This window comes from Dendrobates tinctorius, unplaced genomic scaffold (assembly GCF_039654945.1).
Source record: "Dendrobates tinctorius isolate UK_male_01 unplaced genomic scaffold, ASM3965494v1 ptg000155l, whole genome shotgun sequence".
Lineage (NCBI taxonomy): Eukaryota > Metazoa > Chordata > Amphibia > Anura > Dendrobatidae > Dendrobates > Dendrobates tinctorius.
Window position 1 is genome coordinate 2,014,671 of NW_027361822.1, and position 13,084 is coordinate 2,027,754.

Below are 13,084 nucleotides of genomic sequence, written 5' to 3' on the forward strand. Positions count from 1 at the left end.
CAACACTCTCCAGTAGGTAGGCGTATCAATATCTAAATCTACCATAAAGATAAGACTGCATGAAAGTAAATACAGAGGGTTCACTGCACGGTGCAAGCCACTTATAAGCATCAAGAATCAAAAGGCTAGACTGGACTTTGCTAAAAAAAATCTAAAAAAGCCAGCACAGTTCTGGAAGAACATTCTTTGCAGATGAAACCAAGATCAACTTCTACCAGAATGATGGAAAGAGAAAAGTATGGCGAAGGCGTGGTACAGCTCATGATCCAAAGCATACCACATCATCTGTAAAAGACGGCGGAGGCAGTGTGATGGCTTGGGCATGCATGGCTGCCAGTAGCACTCAGTCACTAGTGTTTATTGATGATGTGACTGTTAGGAGTCAGGTTCCTGCGTCTGCTCTGCAGGAATCCAGACCCTTACATTTTGCAGTCTCTTGCTCTTTATCTACCGCAGAGGAGATAGCCTTGCAGCAAATCTCTCCAGGGGCTAAGTCCCTCTGTCCTCCTACTGAGCATGCTCATGAGACGGTTTCCCATTGGAGATCGGGAGTCATGTGCTCAGGTCCTGCTCCAGATCTCATTGGTCCATCTCGGAGATCTGGAAGCTTCCGAAAGGTCCCGGCTGCTATAAAAAAGGCACGTGGCCGTTCCGCCATGCGCTAGTATAGACTATACTGCTATGTTTGAATGGTGACGGATGTATGATTCTGGTGACTGACTTATTATGAAACCCCTTTCTTCTGATATTACGCATTTGGTTACGGAATCAGTTCAGTAGTCTGCGCCAGTCTGTGGCAAGCCTTAGGCCACTGTGCACACCGCACCTCTGTGCTAGCGTCCAACATAGCGCCTGCTTTGTAGCTGTGTCGTCTAGCGGCAGTGTCCTGCACCGCGCTGCAGTTGCAGCCCTTCTTGGCGTTCGCAGTAGCGACGCCACACACACGGTAGGTCTAGACGGACGCAGCCCCTCTGTCTTGGTTCCTGCTCCTGTGACCTTATACCGCGTGTGCATTTACCTGAGGCCTGTGACTCTAACGGTTCAGCCTTTTGTATGTTTTTGTTGCGGCGCCTCTGTGTGTGAACAGAGCCCGCTCTGCACACTTCAGGTGAAGTTGAACCCGTGCCCAATACATCACCATATTGCTCGTCTGCCATTACTCAGCAGCGGTTGTAACTCCTACTGCACGGTGGACCCCGAGTGGCGAACACACTTTATTATTTTTATTTAGTGCGTTCCGCCGTTCCTAACATTATACTAGCGCCAGGGTCTGGCTAGTGATGGCAGATCAGCAGCAACTCCTTCAGTGCATTCGCCAGCTAGAGGGCCGGTTGGCTACTCTTGAGTGTTATCGCAGCGGCGAAGTCGTTGGAGGCTGCTGTACAGGCCATCGCAGAGGCGTTTTCTTGCATGTCCACGTCCTCCCACGCACCGACAGTTACCCGCCTCCCGTTGCACGATAAATTTTCTGGCGATGGCGCCTCCTGTAGGGGTTTCGTCAGCCAGTGCTCTATCCAGCTGGAGTTACTGGCTGCGTGATTTCCTACTGAGCAGGCCAAGGTGGGGTTTATTGTTTCCCTTCTGTCGGGCAAGGCGTTGGAGTGGGCTATGCCACTATGGGAGCGTGGTGACCCAGAGGTTCGGACCGCTGCTCAGTTTTTAACAGCTATTAAGCAGGTCTTCCTGGGACCATGGGTCACGCAAGACACCTTTCTACAGCTACTGGCTTTGACTCAGGGATCCCTCTCGGTTAGTCAGTGTGCCGTTCGTTTTTGGACACTGGCTTCCGAGCTGGAGTGGTCTGACAAAGCCCTCATCCCTGTGTTTTGGAGAGGTTTAGCTGAGCATGTTAAGGATGCTCTTTCTATCAGAGAGATTCCTGCAAGTCTGGAGGAGCTGATTGCCATTGCCACCCGTATTGATCTCTGTTTTTCGGAGCGCGGGCTGGAGCATGCTCAATCCAGACGGAAGGTTACTCCGGCTCCCAACCTCTTTGAACCTCTGGAATCACCCGAGCCAGAGTGTTCACTCCCAAAGCCCATGGAGGTGTCTCGTGCCAGTCTCGAGGCGCGTCGGATACTAAGTTCCACTTGTGGCTGCCACTGTCAGCACTCTGTTCACCAGGATAACGGGGCCCCGCAATGGCCAAACTCTGTGCCGCCGGGCAAGACCTTTGTCCCCCCTCGCCTTCGGCCGAAGGTCCTCGCGTGGGCACACGCGTCCAGGACGGGTGGTCAATGTGGCTACATGCAGATCACAAAACTCCTGGCAGGGTCGTATTGGTGGCCGCACAGGGCTCGGGACATTAAGAAATATAGTCAGGCATGCGCCTAGTGTGCTCTGGCAAGCTTCCTTAAACAGAAAGTGGAGACGTTCGCTGACACACAGCGGCATCCCACTTCAACTTATGCTCTGGGCGGTTTTGCAGCTCCCGTTGTCTCCCACGTGTCCCTTCTTAAACCTGGCGATCTTGCCGCCTCTCATACCTTCCATGTGTCCCGGTTTTCCGTGTCACCTACCGGGACATCAGACTTGCCTTCGGACGAGTCTGAGGCCTATGCCTCTGATGGGCACAGGGTGGTGGATTGGAAGGCTCAGAGAGGAGGGGGCCCTAGGAGGGGGGGTAATGTTAGGAGTCAGGTTCCTGCGTCTGCTCTGCAGGAATCCAGACCCTTACATTCTGCGGTCTCTTGCTCTTTATCTACCGCAGAGGAGATTGCCTTGCAGCAAATCTCTCCAGGGGCTAAGTCCCTCTGTCCTCCTACTGAGCATGCTCATGAGACGGTTTCCCATTGGAGATCGGGAGTCATGTGCTCAGGTCCTGCTCCAGATCTCATTGGTCCATCTCGGAGATCTGTTAGCTTCCGGGAAGGTCCCGACTGCTATAAAAAGCGCGCATGGCCGTTCTGCAATACGCTAGTGTAGACTATACTGCTATGTGTGAATGGTGACGGATGTATGATTCTGGTGACTGACTTATTATGAAACCCCTTCACTCTGATATTACACATGTGGTTAGGGAATTAGTTCAGTAGTCTGCACCAGTCTGTGGCAAGTCTTAGGCCACTGTGCACACCGCACCTCTGCGCTATCGTCTGACATAGCGCCTGCTTTGTAGCTGTGTCGTCCAGCGGCAGTGTCCTGCGCCGCGCTGCAGTTACAGCCCTTCTTGGCGTTCGCAGTAGCAGCGCTACACAGAAGGTAGGTCTAGACGGACGCAGCCGCTCTGTCTTAGTTCCTGCTCCTGTGACCTTGTACCATGTGTGCATTTACCTGAGGCCTGTGACTCTAACAGGCTCAGCCTTTTTGTATGTTTTTGTTGCAGCGCCTCTGGGAGAAGTTGAACCCGTGTGCATTATATCGCCATATTGCTCGTCTGCCATTACTCAGCAGCGCTTGTAACTCCTACTGCACGGTGGACCCCGAGCGCCAAACGCACTTTATTATTATTTTTATTTAGTGCGTTCCACCGTTCCTAACAGTGACACAGGACAGAAGCAGCCGAATGAATTCTGAGGTATTCAGAGCCATACTGTGTGCTCAGATCCAGCCAAACTGATTGGTTGTTGTTTCATACTACAGATGGATAATGACCCAAAACATAAAGCCAAAGCAACCCAGGAGTTTGTTAAATCAAAGATGTGGAATATTCTTGAATGTCCAAGTCAGTCACCTGATCTCAACCCACTTGAGCATGCATTTCACTTGTTAAAGACTAAACTTCAGACAGAAAGGCCCACAAACAAACAGCAACTGAAAACCACCGCAGTGAAGGCCTGGCAGAGCATCAAAAAGGAGGAAACACAGCGTTTGGTGATGTCCATGAGTTCAAGATTTCAGGCAGTCATTGCCAACAAAGGGTTTTCAACCAAGTACTGGAAATGAACATTTTATTTACAATTATTTAATCTGTCCAATTACTTTTGGTCCCTTTAAAAATAGGGTGGCACTTGTTAAGGAGCTGAAACTACTAAACCCTTCATCCAATTTTAATGTGGATACCCTCAAATGAAAGCTGAAAGTCTGAACTTCAACTGCATCTGAATTGTTTTGTTTAAAATACATTGTGGTAATGTCTAGAACCAAAATTAGAAAAATGTTGTCTCTGTCCAAATATATATGGACCTAACTGTACAAATATGGTCTGTGTGCCTTGTAGCCACACACAAGGATGATAACTCAAACTAAAAATTGGTTTAGGGCGGTGATCCACCAACGCACTGTTCAACGTTTTTATGTTTTAATTTTTTTATGCAATGTTTGTTATTATGAACATGTGTTAATTGTTAATAACTTGCCTTGTATGTCTTTACAGTCCAGGGCATACTGTGATTTACTAGGGGGGAATGTGGCGCCCTGGCATTCTGGCTGCCACAATAGTATTGCCTTCCTAGCCGATAGTGGTATCATGTTTGGAAGTAAATGGAGCTCCCTACACTAGGCAAACAATGCATCCACACCCAAGCCCATCCCTGACCAGAAGGGGGAGCACAAGCACCTAGTTTGTAAGGTCATTGCCCCTTCTGGCTGAGGGGAGGAGCAAGAGAAAGTGTAAGGATTCCAGATTTCCCTTTTGAACCTGTTGGCCCTTATCCAAGATGGAGTCTTGTATCTCGCCCTGTCATGGAACTTCCTGTCTGTCCTGTTATTTAAGACTGGGTCGTGTGTTACTCCTTGCCTGAGTATCTTGTTCTGTTGGCTCCTGAGCTCCTGCCCATTGTGCTGGTGAAGTCCCTGCTACTGCTGCTCATTACTTGGTAGTTTGTCTCGCCTCATTCAGCTGCCTTCCATTCTCTGTGTGCTCTTGGATCCTAACCGGGGTTGCCTATTGACCAGAATACTTGGGTGCTGTCTCTCGCCTCAGAAGCTGCTGCGGTTAGTAAGAAATGTAACTTTTTTATATCTTCTGGACTACGTCTGTTGGGCTGTGTGTGCGGTACTTGTCAGCCCTGAAAGGTACCTTTAGAGACCTTCCCCTGTCTACGCTTCTACGTATTATTGGACTCCCACAAACAAGTGCCATATGCACGTGTGATCAAGTTATTGCTGGACTCCCTTGTCTAAGTACTGTGAACATTTCCACCACCTCCTTGCTGGATAACCATGTTTAAGTACTGTATATTCATACCCACTGATATCTCTAATGTACTTCCTCGTTTAAGTGTCTCGCGCACTCCTGGGTCTTATCCTTGCTGGACTGGTTTGTTTTAGCAGTCGCGTCCAGCTATTCAGTTTTCTGTGATTTACTACTGTATATTGTGCTGAGCACCTCGTTTCAATTGCAGGAATATCGGTGTTAGTTCTGTTTGCATTTCTGTTTTGTTTAAATACATCTTTTTGCTGCATCTTTGTTCTCAGACTGGTTTTATCCCATACAAAAACCTACAAAAGACAAAATGAAAAAAACCCTGCTATAATTAAATAAGTAAAAAGCAAAAGTGCATTTGGATCATACAGAGTTCTTAGTAATACTGTATTTGATCAAACATAGCATAAAAGCTGTCCCATCATCGACAAGGTGACTCTGTGGTCGGGGCAGTCCTACACTGTCTAGTATTAATAACCTTATCATGTGTCAAAGTTGACGTCTGTGTGAATAAGGGCAGACAAGGACCGGGTCCCAACCACTAGGACACCAGTCAGGGGAAGCCTTTAAATACAATTTCCAAGCTCAATTTTTGTGCTTTTTCTTTGTATTTTTGCATTCTGTGCAAGCTGGGGTTTGGCCTCCCTCTCCTGAGCTGGAAATTGTATTTAAAGGCTTCCCCTGACTGGTGTCCTAGTGGTTGGGACCTGGTCCTTGTCTGCCCTTATTCACACAGACGTCAACTTTGACACATGATAAGGTTATTAATACCAGACAGTGTAGGACCGCCCCGACCACAGAGTCACCTTGTCAATGGTGGGACGGCTTTTATGCTATGTTTGATCAAATATAGTAATACTAAGAACTCTGTATGATTCAAATGCACGTTTGCTTTTTACTTATTTAATTATAGCAGGGTTTTTTTCATTTTGTCTTTTGTAGGTTTTTGTATGCTTTTTGGCCATGTGAACATGCAATTATATGCTGCATGTGTACCAACTCAAACCAAGCTCAATTTTTGTGCTTTTTCTTGGTTTTAGCCCATGTTATCAAATTCCTTATTACCTACATAATTATTACAGAGAGAAGAGTGTAGTGTGGAGGAAGGAAAGGGAAGAAAGAGAGCACATTGAGTTTCCAGGGGTGAGAGCGATGGACGGCTCACCCTAGAATTACAAAGAGGACCAGACTCCTGGGCTACCAGCGATTACAGATCCTGGGAGCAGAATCTGGAGCTGCTGCAGAATAGACAAGCAGGGAGTATATCAGCTCATAAGCTGTTGAATCTTCAAACAGACGGACATAGAAAGGAAGGTTCATTCTACCCACTTAGTGGAGTGGACTCCAGCTGCTTCCAGACTAGCTGGATCCTCGACCTAGTCACCAGAACCCCTGGATTCAACCTGCGTCTACCATCAGTAAAGGTAAAGTCTGAATTCCTTCGCCTCCTTGCTTCTTTCTGCAGCACTGCTATCTACAACTCCCATCATCACCCCAGGGACATGCTCTTGCTGTGGAGAGTGATCCATCTTGCTGCATTACCATCTATCCCATGGGGACCCAACCTCATCTGGCGCTACGATACAACCATAAACTATTATCCCTTGTAAATACTCCCCTTTCATTTGTCTGGTCAAGGCCACGGTGTTGGGCAATTGCCACTGTGATATCCCCAATAGACTGCCTGCCAGCTAGCTAGGCAGTTGTATATCAGTCCACACAGGGAGAGAAATGTGACAGTAAAGAACAGTCATGTAACACAATGGAACAGTAGAGTGAAATAAGACAGTTATGCAGGCATTGAAGCGGTTAAAACTCAGGTAATTGTAACTTTTCTGTCCAGGGAAAGATTGATTAAAGGGTCTACTCCCACATTGGCACCGACAACAGCGGCGCTTGCAGTCTCTACAGTCTCTCCTCTGAATGAAGTTGGGACCTCAGGTGTTAAAGCAAGGAGCAGGGAGATGCTGCGAACTTGAGTCTCCCCTGCTCTGAGTCTCTGTAAGATACACTGTCTGTCTCTCTGCAGGAACGATGGGAAGTCTCTTTACCACACTCAGGTGCCCCGGCTTGTCACTGCACTGTCAGGGGGAAGTCTCCTCTAGTCACGGAGGCTACCGGGTCCACGTACTCACATGCAGTGCTCTCAACGCCTCGTTCTTCAGACTCAGTCCCTAGATCCGGGGATCTCTCTCTCTCTGGGAGCGCGGTGCCGCAGCCTGCTCTGTCTGGCGTGCCCTGCTGTCCCAGGCGCGCTCTGCTTTCGCGCCCTTTCCCTGCACAGCTTCCTGTCCAGCACCCCTCCTCTCTTGTCACAGCCCCCCACGGACACATGGTTCAGTCGGTCCGGGCCCGAATGTCTTTTCCTCGGCAACCCTGCTGTCTGGCTAGGCGGTTCTGGATACGGAGCAGGAAAGGCAACCTCTTTTAGACTTTTCTTCCTCTTCACCCCCTTACATAGCTAGCTAGTGTCCGGTGTGGCTGTTAAATTTAGCTTCCAGCATGTTTTTGGTCATTACTGATGTCCACAGACAAAGCCAGCAGGGCACATGTCCTACAAGTGTGTTGTGCACTACTGCTACTGTGCTCCATGCACGAGTATAGCATTCTAAATCTTATTTTTTCACTAGCTAAATGTGAAACAGCCTGATGTATACCACCTTGTCATATAGAGCTGTGGTGATATGAAACTGTCTGCAAACCAAAGGCACATTAAAAAACATTATAATTTCTGTTTCTGAATATGATAAAGCCTGTCATATTCCATGTTGTCATTTTGTGGCGGTGATATGAACCTTTCTGCAGACCTAACAAGTATTAAAAAAACGTACAATTTTTTCTGTTGCTAAATCGGAAACAGCCTGCTGTATTACACTTTGTAATTTTATGGCAGTGATATGAAGCTGTCTGCAGACCTCAAGCACATTAAAATATATATAATTTTTGATGATAAACGTGATACAGCCCGCTATATCCAACTTTTTTATTTAGTGGCATTGAAATTGTTCTGTGTGCAGAGCTGTTGCAAATTAAAATTAATTTTTTTTACAAACATGATACAGCAGCTGAGATCTCAGTTTGAAATTGTTTTGAACCTATCTTCTAGATTATATGCATCTTTGGCATCCAATTTCTCACTGTCATCTTTTATACCTATCTTCTGACGAGCATCAAATGCTCTCTGGTAATTGGTGTTAGGTAAATGAGTAATCGTTGTAGGCTGGATCCTGGATCTCGTACTTCCCATAGCCGCCCTGTTATTGATCTTGTATGTTCCCATTCCCGCCGTCATCATGGCCCTTTTCCTGATCAGTTCATCTAACGACACGTCGGACCATATTTCTCCAGTAAACTTGCACCTTACCAGCAGCCACTGCAGGAAAGAGGGCGTTCCAATGCCACGGACAATCTTCTAGATTATACAGACCTCACCCACACTAAAAATATTTTTTTTATGTTACTAACCTTATGCAGAAGGGGAGATCTCAGTTTCAAATTGTTGTAAGCATCTAGCCAATGTTATAAACAATAGAAATCCCATATAGGCTGCTACAATACCAGAAGGTAGAAACAAAAGAGTTTGTCCACCCCTGGCAGAGGCCACATCAGCTCCAACAATTAAATGAGAACCAGAGAAAAAAAGGAGCAAATGATGGAATACAAAAAATATCAATCAATTTTATTAAATAACATGTAAAGTGCACAAAGTCATAATAAGGTGCCAATTAATATGCAGATGAAAACACACCCATGACAGCCCACTCCTCCAACCAAGATGGAAAAAAAACCCCTCATATGTATGGTAGACGCCATAATTGTAATTACATACCCAGGATATATGTATCCCTATCAAAATATAATGCCTTGTGGCCGGAAGTAAAGTTTATCAGATCCCAAAGCCAGGTCAATAAGGGAAAGAGCCACAATATGCCCTAAGGGTAAGTCAGCCTGCACATTGGATAATTATCTGTGTTTATTGCTAGCCCCAAAGTGTATGCAAAGTATAGGAGCTTACCGGAGGGTGCAGAAGGAGGAGGGGCACCTGGCAGTGAATCCCCCGTTTCGCGGCACACAAGACCGCTTTGCCAAGAGGAGATGGTGAAAGGTCTCCACAGGACCTTCAAATACCCCATGACCCTGGTCACGTCACCAGGATCCACCAATGAGTGTGGCGCCATCGGCGCATGCGCCCTGAGGACGGCAGGTCCTGCTGCACAGAACGGGCGTCATGCAGCACACACAACCACCGGTCAAAAGACCAGCGCACAGGTCGTGGTGGAAGGGGGATTAGGCTTGGTGCTCAAGGTGTTTGGGTAAGTCTTTAGGCTGCAGGGGTCCATCCTGCCGCACTGCGCCAAGTGTAACAATGGTAACCGGGGGGGGGGTAGTTGTGGCCGGGCTATTTAAAGGTAAAGTACAGAGTCCACTGAACACACAGCAAGTACCCTTGTCCCTTGTACATGTAATACGGGATTGATGCTGTTTTTTCCCACAGGTTACCTTCTCTTCTTCTGGTAACAGCAGTCCAGGCAAATAAGGGTCCAGAAGGCATCTGTATTCCAACAGGGAAAAGAATTCTTTAATAAACAGTAGTAACAAGAAGAATAAGGGCACAAGTACACCACTGGTTTTCCTACTCTCTCCGTCACGCTCTCCAACCGCAACAGCTGCTGCAGCCGAAGATTAGAGGAATTTCACGCACCAGGATAACCCCTTCAGAATCGGGGACCCTTCCAGAGTCCTGGGATCGTGTTGCAGTCCTTAGCCCTTTTTGTCCAGTCCTTGGTTAGGAGCAACAGACCTCCCTCGTCTAGGGGGTCTGGTAGTGCCCCGTCCTGAAAACACGTCTGCACGGGTCAACGTGCCTGGGCAGTTCTAAGTAAGCATCATCTTCTCCGCAGCTCTTGTGGAATATGAACTCATATGCAGAGGGACTGAGAAGTTGAGGCTGTGTTATAATAAATAATGATGACGATATGACAAGTGTTGAGTGCAAGTGCTCATTACTTGAGTTTGCATCGGGTGCTCTGGTATGCAAAGAGTATCACGGATACCTGCATGTTTTTTTTGGGTGTCTAACAGCCACAAAACATGTGGGGCAAGGACTCGAGTATGTCACATATACACCGAATATCACGGGTGCTCACCAGAGCACCTGATGCAAACTAGAGTAGTGATCACTTGTGTTCAACACTAATGACAACCTAATGTTATCAATTTCTGTGTCGTATCTGTAGGTTCAAAATGCTCACTATACCCCTGGATAAAGTCCTTGAGGGATGTGGTTTCTAAATTGTTGTCTTTTGTGGAGGTTTCCACTGTTTAGGCACATCAGGGGCTCTCCAAACGCAACATGGTGTCCGCTTACTATTCCAGACAATTTTGTGTTCAAAAAGTCAAACTGTGCTCCTTCTCTTCTGAGCCCTGCCTTGCATACTCAGGAGAAACTGGGACTAAAATAACATTTTTGTGAGGAAAATGTGATTTTTTTTTATTTTCATGGCTCAACTATATAAACTTCAAGGTGCTCACCGCACATCTAAATACATTCCTTGAGGGGTCTAGTTTCTAAAATAGGGTCTCTTGTGTGGGGTTTTCCACTATTTAGGCACATGGCATCAGCTAATTTTGCCAGCAAATTTTATATTTAAAAAGTCAAATTATGCTGCTTCCCTTCCAAGCCCTGTGGGGTGTCCAAATAGTACTTTTCTCCCACATATGGGGTAGCTGCATACTCAGGATAAATTGAACAACATATTTTGAGGTCCATTTTTTCCTCTTACCCTTGAAAAAATAAAAAATAAAAAATTGGGTCCAAAGTAAAATTTTGATGAACAAAAAGTTAAATGTTCATTTTTTTTTCCACATTTCAAAAATTCTCACTTGAGGGGTTAATAAACTTCTTGAATGTGATTTTGAGCAACTTGTGGGGGTACAGTTTTTAGAATGAATGGTCTATATGACAGAAAATACCTCAAATTGACACTAAAGTAACTTCAAATGTGCTGCAGTCCCTAAAAAAATGGTTTTGCAAATTTTGTTGGAAACATGAGAAATCGCTGGTCAACTATTAACCCTTATAACTTCCTAAGAAAAAAAATTTGTTTAAAAAATTGTGCTGATGTAAAGTAGACATGTGAGAAATGTTATTCATTAACTATTTTGTATGACATTTCTCTGATTTAAGTACATAAGAATTCAAAGTTTGAAAATTGCTAAATTTTCACCAAATTTCTGGGTTTTTTTTTCACAAATAAACTCAAGTCATATCAAAGAAATTTTACCACTATCATGAAGTATAATATGTCACGAAAAAACAGTCTCAGAATCAGTGGGATCCGTTGAAGCATTCCAGAGTTATCTCATAAAGTGACAGTGGTCAGAATTGTCAAAATTGGCCTGGCTATTAACATGCAAACCACCCTGGGGGGTAAAGGGGTTAAATATCACAGAAATATACCCAGACCACGTAATATGTATGCCTGAGAAATGTAATCCTACCAAATTTTTAAATGCTTTTTTTTCAGTTTTATAGATCACAGGAAATGTACCCCTGACAATTGAATAGTGTATGGATGAGAACTCTAATCCAGCTACATTTTTACACTTTACTGGAGTGTTAGATACCACAGAACACCTGAAACTGTATGGCTGAGAAATGTAACCCTGCAAAATAATCGCTTTTTTGGAGTGCTGTACAGAAAAAAATTAATCTATAACACAAAATAATGTATGGGTAACAAATTTAACCCAGGCAAAAAAATAATTTTTATATAACAAAATTGATAACAAGTGTTATATAACACAAAAAAGTAACATAAATCAAGTAATACTCGATGGATCAAAAATTATAATTTTTTTCATCCCCCCCGCCAAAAAAATGTAGCTATATATTTGACAACATACTGCACCGCCCTAATCCCTGTCTACTGATCGTATTCAGCCACTCTCCCAGCTCCTGCGAATCTCTCCCCCTTCTTAGGCTAAATGAAGATCGTATGTGATACAAACAAACAGCAAATCAAATGATAAAACTGGTGAAGGGCAGTTAGTACGATAGCTCAGCTTCAGCACCAGTATCAACACTACAGGCCTCTAATCCATTATACTGTGCACACAGGCCTGGACAAGCACTCGATTTCTCCAATACAAAAAGAGTCACAGAGCTGTGCAATGGCATCAGTTTGCTGTTCCGGGTGGCGCGTGTTCTTTTATAACCCTTGATTATGTCACACGGCCAGCCACTCACAGTAATGCCACAAACAAGCTGACTACGACATTGCAGTGACGTGCAGGCAATCCCTGCATGCTTATTGGCTGTGTAACAGGTGCTAAAAATGTGGAGCGGGAATTTGAGTTTTACTTAGAGCACCACCCATTACTCGCCGCGTAACGAGTACATCCGAGCAAGGTGATAATCGAGCGATAACTAAGTATAATTGAGCATATTTTCTCATTCGTAGTTATTATCCATAAACATTAAGATTAAAGCAACATCAGCAAAGTTGGGTCTGATATTTATTGGTGCGAATGGGATTCTAGAGGTAGCCTTTAGATTAAGACTTCTTCGGACGCATCACATCCCAAATGTATTCCGCAAATCCTTCATTGTCTAGTCACTGGTATCTGACTTGGCTTTGCGTCCTTTGGTTTCTGTCAATTGTGGTTTGGAGAACGAGGTGTAGAGGATCGTGGATTATCAGAAGGTTTGAAATTCACTCCAATATCTTGTTCATTATCCTGGGTTTCAGCTTGTTCCATGAAGGCTGATCATCTAGTCAGAGCCTTCCATCATTGGTGTCCTGGGAAACCTAGGTTGCAGTGCTCCCTCCCAGAAGAGGGGGTACTGTCACAATTTCTCCTATCAGTGTGTCTCTACACAGTGAATGAAAATTCTGCCATCCAGTCTAGGACAGGGGCGTACTGAGCGGTCAGTGTCAAGTGATAGCTTAGCTGTCCAGTCAGGACTAGGGTGTGCTGAGGCTTCATCCATGTGTT